Genomic DNA, 10015 nt, shown 5'->3' on the forward strand with positions numbered 1-10015 from the left:
ATGACAAAAAATGGGCAGTGCCAAACTTCTAGAGTATACTACTTATATACTTGGTAAATCTATAATGCATTTCTTTGGATTGAACAATAATATCATAATTGAACCAATTTTTTTGCTGGTTAGCCTATTTCAGATTGTAAACACATAATTGGTAAATCTATAATGCATTTCTTTGGATGAAAACAACCTATACTTGATCCTAAGGAGAAAGTATCAGTAGTTAGTGATATTTATACACACGGTCTGCTTATTCCCGTTCTTTTTCATTCATACATAATGAAATTTCAGCTACAAAGTACAACGGATCTAGAGAAGAAAAATAAAAATGCCACGAAACTCCATGAACCATCTAAACTAATATAATCCAAAAACTAATAGGTGTGCTAACAATGTCTAAATTAGCAGGTCACACAGTATTCGAAATGATAAATATATAGCAATAAATAAGGCAAAGCACCACTGAAAAAACACCATTACAGTATAGCAACTAAAAACAAGAGGAAAATGAAATGCTCGGGAAAGGAAAAGTTCATTACCACACACATTGTTGGGGAACGTAGCAGAAATTCAAAATTTTCCTACGTGTCACCAAGATCTATCTAAGGAGAAACCAGCAACGAGGGGAAGGAGAGTGCATCTACATACCCTTGTAGATCGCTAAGCGGAAGCGTTCAAGAGAACGGGGTTGAAGGAGTCGTACTCGTCGTGATCCAAATCACCGGAGATCCTAGTGCCGAATGGACGGCACCTCCGCGTTTAACACACGTACAGCCCGGTGATGTCTCCCATGCCTTGATCCAGCAAGAAGAGAGGGAGAGGTTGAGGAAGACTCCATCCAGCAGCAGCACAACGGCATGGTGGTGGTGGAGGAGCGTGGCAATCCTGCAGGGCTTCGCCAAGCACCTGCGAGAGAGGAGGAGGAGTCACGGGAGGGAGGGAGGCGCCAGGGCTTCAGGTGCGGCTACCCTCCCTCCCCTCCACTATATATAGGGTCAAGGGAGAGGGGGGAGGCGCAGCCTTGCCCCTTCCTCCAAGGAAGGGGTGCGGCCAAGGGAGGGGAGGAGTCCATCCTCCCCAAGGCACCTCGGAGGTGCCTTCCCCCTTGAGGACTCTCCCCTTTTTCTTATATCTTGGCGCATGGGCCTCTTGGGGCTGGTGCCCTTGGCCCATATAGGCCAAGGCGCACCCCCTACAGCCCATGTGGCCCCCCGAGGCAGGTGGACCCCCTCGGTGGACCCCCGGGGCAGGTGGAACCCCCCCCCCCCCCGGTGGACCCCCGAACCCCTTTCGGCACTCCCGGTACAATACCGATAAAGTGCGAAACTTTTCCGGCGACCAAAATAAGACTTCCCATATATAAATCTTTACCTCCGGACCATTCCGGAACTCCTCGTGATGTCCGGGATCTCATCCGGGACTCCGAACAACATTCGGTAACCACATACTAACTTCCTGCATAACCCTAGCGTCATCGAACCTTAAGTGTGTAGACCCTACGGGTTCGGGAACCATGCAGACATGACCGAGACGTTCTCCGGTCAATAACCAACAGCGGGATCTGGATACCCATGTTGGCTCCCACATGTTCCACGATGATCTCATCGGATGAACCACGATGTCAAGGACTCAATCAATCCCGTATACAATTCCCTTGGTCTAGCGGTATTGTACTTGCCCGAGATTCGATCGTCGGTATACCGATACCTTGTTCAATCTCGTTACCGGCAAGTCTCTTTACTCGTTCCGTAACACATCATCCCGTGATCAACCCCTTGGTCACATTGTGCATATTATGATGATGTCCTACCGAGTGGGCCCAGAGATACCTCTCCGGTTACACGGAGTGACAAATCCCAGTCTCGATTCGTGCCAACCCAACAGACACTTTCGGAGATACCTGTAGTGCACCTTTATAGCCACCCAGTTACGTTGTGACGTTTGGTACACCCAAAGCATTCCTACGGTATCCGGGAGTTGCACAATCTCATGGTCTAAGGAAATGATACTTGACATTAGAAAAGCTTTAGCATACGAACTACGATCTTTGTGCTAGGCTTAGGATTGGGTCTTGTCCATCACATCATTCTCCTAATGATGTGATCCCGTTATCAACGACATCCAATGTCCATGGTCAGGAAACCGTAACCATCTATTGATCAACGAGCTAGTCAACTAGAGGCTTACTAGGGACATGGTGTTGTCTATGTATCCACACATGTATCTGAGTTTCCTATCAATACAATTATAGCATGGATAATAAACGATTATCATGAACAAGGAAATATGATAATAACTTATTTATTATTGCCTCTAGGGCATATTTCCAACAGTCTCCCACTTGCACTAGAGTCAATAATCTAGTTCACATCGTTATGTGATTAACGCTGTCAGGTCACATCGCCATGTGACCAACATCCAAAGAGTTTACTAGTGTCTAAACTAGTTCACATCATCATGTGATTAAGACTCAATGAGTTCTGGGGTTTGATCATGTTTTGCTTGTAAGAGAGGTTTTAGTCAACGGGTCTGCAACATTCAGATCCATATGTACTTCGCAATTCTCTATGTCATATTGTAAATGCTGCTTCCACGCTCCACTTGGAGCTATTCCAAATGGTTGCTCCACTATACGTATCCGGTTTGCTACTTAGAGTCATTCGGATAGGTGTTAAAGCTTGTATCGACGTAACCCTTTACGTCGAACTCTTTATCACCTCCATAATCGAGAAACCTGTCCTTATTTACTCCAGGGACAATTTTGACCGCTGTCCAATGATCCGTTCCTGGATCATTCTTGTACCCCTTGACTGACTCATGGCAAGGCACACTTCCGGTGCGGTACACAGCATAGCATACTATAGAGCCTACGTCTGAAGCGTAGGGGACGGCCTTCGTCCTTTGTCTCTCTTCTGCCGTGGTCGAGCTTTAACTCTTAACTTCATACCTTACAACTCAGGCAAGAACTCCTTCTTTGACTGATCCATCTTGAACACCTTCAAGATCATGTCAAGGTATGTGCTCATTTGAAAGTATTATTAAGCATTTTGATCTATCTTATAGATCTTGATGCTTATTGTTCAAGTAGCATAATCCAGGTTTTCCATTGAAAAACACTTTTCAAATAACCCTATGTGCTTTCTAGAAATTCTACATCATGTCTGATCAACAATATGTCAACAACATATACTCATCAGAAATTCCATAGTGCTCCCACTCACTTATTTGGAAATACAAGTTTCTCATAAACTTTGTATAAACCCAAAATCTTTGATCATTTTATCAAAGTGTATATTCCAACTCCGAGATGCTTACTCCAGTCCATGGAAGGATCGCTGGAGCTAGCATTCCTTTTAGCATCCTTAGGATCGACAAAACCTTTCTGATTGTATCACATACAATCTTTCCTTACGAAAACTAGTAAGAAAACTCGTTTTGACATCCATCTGCCAGATTTCATAAATGCAGCTAATGCTAACATGATTCCGACGGACTTAAGCATCGCTACGGATGAGAAAATCTCATCGTAGTCAACTCCTTGAACTTGTGAAAAACTCTTCACCGCAAGTCGAGCTTCATAGACGGTGACATTACCGTCCACGTCGGTCTTCTTCTTAAAGATCCATTTATCTCAATGGCTTGCCGATCATTGGGCAAGTCCACCAAAGTCCATGCTTTGTTCTGATACATGGATCCTATCTCGGATTTCATGGCTCCTAACCATTTGTTGGAATTTGGGCCCATCATTGCTTCTCCATAGCTCGTAGGTTCATTGTTGTCTAGCAACATGACCTTCAAGACAGGGTCACCGTACCACTCCGAAGCAGTACGCGTCCTTGTCGTCCTACGAGGTTCGGTAGTGACATGACCTTCAATGCAGGTGTGTCTTCACATGCACGCTCCTCGTGACACCCATTGGGCTCTCATGAAACGTATACTTCGGTACATATGTGGCACCACAGCCATGGGTCTCACCCTGACGGCCTCGCCGGACACCAGCCTTGTCGCCTACTCCGACGCCGACTGGGCTGGGTGTCCCGACACTCGACGCTCCACTTCCGTCTACTGTTTCTACCTCGGGCCCTCTTTGATTTCGTAGTCGTCTAAACGACAACCCACGGTATCACGATCGAGCGCCGAGGCCGAGTATCGGGCCGTGGCCAACGCCGTCGTGGAGTGTTCATGGCTATGACAGCTACTTCAGGAGTTGCTCTGTGAGGTCACCAAGGCGACGCTTGTCTACTACGATAACGTCTCCGCGATGTACCTCGCTGCCAACCCTGTCCATCACCGACGGACGAAGCACATCAAGCTCGACATCCACTTCGTCCGGGAGCACGTAGCACTTGGTTGTGTTCGTGTTCTACATGTGCCCACCGATCAGCAGTTCACCGATGTGACGACGAAGGGACTACCCACCTTGACTTTCGAGAGTTTTCGGTCCAGTCTTTGCGTCACAGGCAACGCTTCGACTGGGGGGGGGGGGGTGTTGAACATGTGTATATGTACGTAGGTCTGCGTCCAGTATGCAGTATCTGTCTCCCTTTCTATGTACGTGTATCTTAGGAGACAAGATACCGGTCGCACCCCTTGTACCTATATATATGTGCGTAGTGCACGATCAATCTATTATCGATGCACCAAATCATTCTCTACAATATGTACGGAGGAGAAGTGGGAGAACTCCCGGGGGAGGGAGATGAGGTCGACACTGCCACGCTTGTGGTACTGCAGCAACGCCGGGTCCCCGTAGTAGCGCTCCCACCCGAGCGCCATCAGCTTCGACTCTCGAGCGCTGAGTAGGAACTCACCACCTCGTTGCTCGCCGTGTGCAGCAGCACCTTGCGCCGCACCGTCGACGTTAGGACGCTCCCGGGGTTCTCCACCAGCCGGACCACCCCGTTCTTGAACACCCACACCCCCGACCCCGGGGTCTTGGGCTCCGAGTCCGGATAGAGAAAGATGGCCAACAAACAAGACGAGAGAGAGAGAGAGATTAGGACGCTGGAGATGGATGGAACAAGCGAGAGGATACATATATTAGTGTATATATAGAAGGATGGATGAAGAGTGGAGCAGGTCACATGTAAATGGGCATGAACATGTTTTCCTGTTTATACGTGTACAGCTGGCCGTAGCAAAATATAATAGTAATATTATTTAGACACATAAAATATGCGTGCATGAGAAAGGCATGCATTTTAACTTTAGGTTTGGTCAGCGCTGGAAGATGCCTCACATGATTGAGATAAGATAAAATGTGCCATCTAACACTTATATATTTGGTGCATGCGCAGCACAAGATGGAGTTTTTTTTAAGAGAAAAACACATGATGGAGTTTATCTTTGTTAAGCTTCTCCAAATTTCTAGTTAGCTAATGCATACGTGATGGCATGTCTATCACTTCAGCTATCTATCAAGTCTTTTATTCCCTAGGATAATGGAATACATTTCCGCTCTCTAATATCTATCAGAATCTGACAAAAAATTATCTAATTGCACATCTCTAGTTATTAAATCAGGAAACTAATAGAAATTCGCTTGCATTGCTTCGGAAAATCAAGGCCGGCTGCATGTAAGAAATCCAAATTAGTTAACACCTTATAAAGCAAAAGGTCCATTCTTCGGTTAATCTATGCATTTGATCAGTGGCTTTCGTGGATACCATAACCTCTACTATATGCGCTTCTAGTACTAGTTAATTAGAACATGGATTTGTACCGATCCCCAATCGGCCGGGACACATGGCTAATTGGTTATCCTTCCCAAAAATTGTGCCAACGAGTGGAATCTCCAACCTCTCCATAAGATCCACGTGGTGGAGCTTTCTTTTTACTAACATATGCCAGTTTTTATCCAATCGGCTAAGAGGAAAGAATGAACTTAGTTTTGCCATGGATCCAGCGCCAACCTCCATTCTGGTTGCAGAGCCAAAGAGCATTTCTGAACAATGGAGAAGGAAGGTGACAACATGCGTCTTTCGTATTTCGTCGATGGAAGCAGACAATCGAAGGTCCGATCGAAATCTAACACAAACTATTTTTCACCACGACGCCCATCGACGATATCTGAACCGGCTTACCCTTACCATCCATATCATCGCACACTGGAAGTTACGGCCGCAAGGTGATGAGCGAGAAATAGGCAAAAGATGGCCCACATTTAGAACCCGACATGCATGTCAACCAAATTCTTAAAACCACGACAATTTTTTAGTCGAGGGTTTTTCTACCTTTTTCGACCCAACCAAAGAAAAAGTATAACTGACTCCTTAGTGTACTTGGGAACATGTGCTCCAGTCATTCAATAAATGCAATGAAAATCAGGTTTTTCTAGACTATAAGTTTCATGAAAAATCATAATTCATTTTCAAGTACTTATACAAAAGGAAGATGGAAACTGCTTTCGTGTGGTTTGGTGAGTTGAGCAATCACCTCCTCTTTGCTAGAATCAGCGTCCTCGGACTCTTGATGAGCGAGTGCAAATGAATGATGTTCCATATGCCTCGGCAGTTGGTTCTATTATGTATGCCATGCTATGTACAAGACCGGATGTTTCCTATGCGCTAAGTCGAGCGAGCCACATCAGCTGCTCATCGTTCCGCACCGCCACCGCCACCTACCGTCCATGCACAAGTGTTTCTTGGTCCACGTGAAGGAGGACGCACCCTACTCGAGGACCGCTAACACCCATGCTTCCTTGCCTACTACGTACCTCGAACGATGCGGCGGTCACTCATCCTCAACAATGACGAAGACCTCCGAGGTGGTGCAACATGGTGTGCCGCGCGCGACGTTCGCAAGGTCAGACATCTCACTCACTTTCGGGACATCCCACTGGCTTTGGGGTCATCCATGACCCTGCGCTCGTTAAGGCTTGTGCCATTGATCACTCTATATTACCTAGTGGTGTCACCTATAAGTGATAAAAAACGTTTCACACAAGGGAATCCCTGTCTGGGTCGGCCCATGTTGTAGGAACATTCCATACTGCGCTCTGCACGCTGGGTGCAACGCGCCTGTTTGGGATGACCCTTGTCTGGGACGCCTGTTTTCTATTCTTCGTTTTTGTTTTTCTACTTTAAATAATTGGGACTTCAAACATGTTTCAAAAATTAACAAAATGAGAATTTGAAATAAAATATTTAATAATTCATAAATGTTTGTGGATTGAGAAAATGTTCGCAATTTTTATAAAGTACATTCGTCTATTACAATGTTAATGAAATTGAACAAAACGTCATCAATTCAAAAAATGTTCATGAATTAAAAAATATCCAAAAAAATAAAACCGTTCCTGACTTACAAACTAGTTTATTGATTCATAAAATATTCACTTATTCAAAAAATGATCATGCATTTCAAAAAATATTAGTTAAATCAAAAAAGTGCTCGTGAATTTCAAAAATTGTTCCACAAATTTCCAAAAAAATGTTCGTTGATTCTAAAAATGTTCGCCTATTCAAGAAAAATGTTTCACAAAATGTTAACAATTTTTTGGAATTTTTTGCAAATAGTATTAAATGTTCATGAATTCAAAAATGTTCAAAAGTCTGGAAAAGTATTCACAAATTTGTACAACTTTCATGATTTCAGGTATGTTCACAAGTTAATTTTTTTTCATGATTTAGAAAAAATGTGCATGATTTCACTAAAATGAGAGTGATAATATATCTCAGTAACGCAGCAAAATATGGTCATGGCCATTGAAGATTATGATTTTTTTTTCTCCCGTTGCAACGGATGGACCGTTTTGCTAGTTAGTAAATAATAGATATAGATATCTCTAATTACTACAAGAAACTATTTTGCCCCTGCCCCCACCAAAGATAAACATTATAGTAGCCCTTTTTTTCTTGCGGTGCTTTCCATTTGCGATCAAATGAAAGTACTAGTATTGCTGTCATCCTCTCTCCTTCCCCTACTTGATGGCCTTCTCGTACGGATGCAGGTCATGTCGGTCCTCAATGCAAATAGAGCTGGAGGTGGGGATTCAAATTGGGAGAAATCCCTAGCCGACACTGGTCGGCCGCGGCAACAGCGACGCCATTTTTCCCAACGCCATTTTTTCATTGAGACGTTGGTCGAATGGGACCCTCAAATGGGCTATGAAAACGTTGAGTTATAGTACTAGCAAAAGGACATGTACTTGCAATGGAAAAAAATATCACACACACTTATGGTGGTTCAAGTCTTCTATTTGAACACAACTAATCATTTCGCCGCCGCCCTGTGCTCTTCCTCGCTTCCCTCAATCAATCTAGCCCTTTTCTAATGGACCACTTGGCCTGCTGTATATAAATCACATATCAACACAATGAGTAACACTATGTGTGTGGAATAATTTATTCATATACTCACATTGACTAGTACTACTATTCATACATAGTAACAGATGCAGCGTTAAATCCTTCTTCAAGGCATCTTCAACACCGACCCCAAACCAGATACCGTATTTGTCCGCGGACAGGTGGGATCGGTCCGTGGACACGGATGCAGGAAGCGGCCATCCAAAGCTGTCCGATTACATTTTGGAAGGATTTTAATGAAAATGAACTTGATTAATTTTTACACAAAACCGGAGGGGTTTCATCTAAACCGGAGCAAATTTATTATATTTAGACATCTTTCAACTAGACCGGACTATAAACCTAGCCTAAAATGACCGTCCGCGCAAAAATGAGTCCCAAAAAATGATGCCCCGCCTTCTCCGCAGGCATAAGGCACGGGAAGTGAAGCTATCTGCCTCCACGTCGCGCGCAAGCGTCTAACTGGCTGACGATGTTGAGGCCACCAAGCTTGGCATCAACACTCTGTGTGTGTGCGTGGGGGGGGGGGGGGGTCGGAGTGGTGGCCTTCATGGGATACAAGCACCGGCGACCTCCCATGCGCTACTTTTCATCGTTGTCGGCGGAGCTCACGGACGTGCCGGCTTCACGGCCGAGATGGTGACCTCGTCTTCCTCCTCGCTCCTGCCTAACTCCTCATTCACCACATCGTCCATCTCCTTGTAGGTGGCCTCTAAATCCACCTGATATTGGCTGTAGCTCCAACGCTTGCGACGGATGCGGCGAGAGTAGCGGTAGGACTCGAGCAGCGCCTCCTACTCGATCGGGCACATCCATGTACGGCGTGACGGTCGTGCCGGCGGGGAGTAGCTCGTCCATGCGTTCGTGCTTGTTGAGAAGGTAGAGGTTGTAAGCTTGGTTGGCATGCTTCTCCCGGAGTGAGGCCTCCAGCGCCTCCAGCACCACGTCCATGTAGTGAGCACGGGCCTCACCCATGGTGATTCTGGCATTGGCTAGTGCGGACAATGGCACTTTTTCCATTAGCGCGTCCCCCGCGCCAGCCTCCGATGAACCCGTCGGTCTAGCGTCCTACCAGCTGGCTGCAATGGCAGTGATCTCTTCCTTCTGTTGGGAAAGAGGCCATTCCACAAGGCATTGGAGCTCGAGGAGGCCATGACGAGTGTGGTGTGGAAAGGGATAGAGAGCGGAGGAGGATGGGTGGATGCGGCTGTGTTGCCGGTCTGTGGGGGGTTAAATACCAGGCGGAGAGTAGGCGAGGCGACAAGGTCCTTAATGGTGGGCGGCAGACGAGTGGACGGGTGGCCTTGAATTAGGTTCCGCACCAACCGCATACGTTTAATGGAGGGAGGAGGACAAAGTGTTGCCGCTTGAATGCAGAGAGACGAGGCGTGCACTACGAAGCGGCGCAGTGGCACTCTCAGCCGGTGCGCCGCTTCAATATTGGCTCTAGTGATAGGTTGAGTCCGCTCTGGGTCAAAATGAATGTGGTGCTGACAAAAGTCGGGGTGGCAATGCACACACGGGATGAAGAGCGTTTTTGGGTGGGCCAGGTAAGTCGAATGCGGGCGTGGCAGTGGTCCAGACGCCCGCAACACCCCCCCCCCCTCCCCCGAGTTTGTATCTGGTTCGCAAGAAAAAGTGTGTCCGAACGGACCAATGCAGGACCGTGTTGGATGGCAAAAACACACCCGGACCACGCGGCCCGGATG

The 10015-nt window shown here is 46.3% G+C and overlaps 1 pseudogene; it reads right to left on the reverse strand.

Annotated features, from left to right (window-relative positions):
- Nucleotides 1–4515: 4515 nt before the first annotated feature.
- Nucleotides 4516–9281, reverse strand: LOC123076114 (flowering-promoting factor 1-like protein 1; annotated as a pseudogene).
- Nucleotides 9282–10015: the final 734 nt, after the last annotated feature.

This window comes from Triticum aestivum, chromosome 1B (assembly GCF_018294505.1).
Source record: "Triticum aestivum cultivar Chinese Spring chromosome 1B, IWGSC CS RefSeq v2.1, whole genome shotgun sequence".
Lineage (NCBI taxonomy): Eukaryota > Viridiplantae > Streptophyta > Magnoliopsida > Poales > Poaceae > Triticum > Triticum aestivum.